The 1,950-nt window shown below is 36.7% G+C and overlaps 1 pseudogene across 1 annotated transcript; it reads left to right on the top strand.

The window, feature by feature from the left end:
* The first annotated feature begins 930 nt into the window (after nt 1–930).
* Nucleotides 931–1,598, top strand: LOC310633175 (small ribosomal subunit protein eS6-like; annotated as a pseudogene). The gene has a single exon. The product of its transcript is annotated as a small ribosomal subunit protein eS6-like (transcript).
* Nucleotides 1,599–1,950: the final 352 nt, after the last annotated feature.

The following is a 1,950-nucleotide window of genomic DNA, read 5'->3' as shown; positions in this document are numbered from 1 at the left end:
TTAAACCTTTTCCTGAATTTAGCTTATTCCATCGTATAAAAAAAAAAGAGAGAGATGCAATCTTCTACTGCTTGCAACCAGAGAAAAATATTCCTTTGATGGTGGAGCAGGAATAAGGGGAAATTGCCAAAAACCTTCACTGTGTGGATGAGTCTAGATTTTTTTTTTAAAAAAATAAATAAATAAATTTTAAATCTATTTTTAAAATACTAATTAAAAAACCTTCATGCTACTCATGGAATATGTGTCTTCCCCCAAATGATGCTGATATGAATGGTGCAGACTTCAATGCTCAATTAAAAAAAAACCCACACATTTTATTTGCCCCATAACATTCTGATTAGCAGCATCTTTCTAAGAATTCAGAATTCTAAAAGAGATCCATGTTTTCTTTATTATTCATTTTTAATTGTTTATTCAAGAGTTAAAATACAAACTTCCAAAAGAACAACCAAGAACAGAATGAAACTATACAGGTTAAAAATGAAAATAAGTGCATTAAAAAAAAGAAAATACACATACATTGTTCCCCTTCTCCTGTTGCAACATTAATAGTTTTTTCCCCTTGCAAAACAGTCTGCATTATGTAAGCTTTTATCATTCCAATGACTATTTATTTTGTTTAAGAAATCCATGTTTTTGATTTACTTCCCTTCCAGTTGTCCAACTGGTTCATCAAGAAGGGTGGGTCTCCATGCTACAAGATCTTACTCCAACTTAATGGGTGCATTTTTAGCGTATTGCAATTACTTTAATGTGTGTTTTTCCAAGTTGCCAATTTTAAGATGTGTGGATTTCAACTCCCACAATGTTGGCTGGAGAATACTTCCTTATTACAAACAATATTTATAATATACAATATTTGCAATACAGATAATCGTTGACTTACAACCATTTGTTTAGTGACCATTCAAAGTTACAATTGGATGACTGCAGAGGTCCCAGCTGATGCTCTTGATGAAGAGTGAAAGGGATACGTTGTCCACATTAGTGGTGGCAATGACAAACAAGGTTTCCCCATGAAGCAAGGTGTCCTCCCTCATGGCCGTGTCCATCTGCTGCCTAGCAAGGGCCAATCCTGTTACCATCACAGGAGAACTGGAGAACAAAAATGCAAATCTGTTTGAGGATGCATTGTTGATGCGAACTTAAGCGTTTTGAACTTGGTCATTATAAAGAAAGGTGAGAAAGATATTCTTGGATTGACTGATAATACTGTGCCTCACCGCCTTGGTCCCAAGAGAGCTAGCAGAATCCAAAAGCTGTTTAATCTCTCCAAGGAAGATGATGCCCATCAATATGTTGTGAGGAGAACATTGAACAAAGAATGTAAGAAGCCAAGGACCAAGGCACCCAAGATCCAACGTTTGGTGACACACACACATACCCCAGAGTCCTGCAGCATAAGTGCAGACATATTGCTCTAAAGAAGCAACGAACTCAGAAGAATAAGGAAGAAGCTGCTATGTCTGCCAAGCTTCTGGCTAAGTCGAGAATGAAGAAGGCAAAAGAGAAACAGCAAGAAAAAAATAGCTAAGAGGTGTAGACTTTCTTCTCTGAGAGCCTCTACATCTGAATCTGAATCAAGTCAGAAGTAAGCCATGAACTGTGCTCCTAAAAAGGTCAAAATATTTTTTTTTATGATCTGGAAAAAAGAAGTTACAATTGTAATGAAAATAGTGACCTATGACCATTTTTCACACTTAACGACCATTGCAGCATCCCCATGGTTATGTGATTTACATTCAGATGCTTGGCAAGTGACTCATATTTATGTCGATTGCAGGTCATGTGATTAGCTTTGGCAACTTTCTGACAGGCAAAGTCAATGGATGAAGCCAGATTCACTTAACAACCGTGTTACTAACTTAACAACTGCTCTGATTCACTTATCAGCCATGGCAAGAAAGGTCGTAAAATGGGACAAAACCTCAGTTTAACAAATGTCTC

This window comes from Vipera ursinii, assembly GCF_947247035.1.
Source record: "Vipera ursinii genome assembly, chromosome: 1".
In the NCBI taxonomy this organism is placed as follows: Eukaryota; Metazoa; Chordata; class Lepidosauria; order Squamata; family Viperidae; genus Vipera; species Vipera ursinii.
Note: the sequence above shows the minus strand (reverse complement) of the source record. Positions and strands in the feature narration are given on the sequence as shown.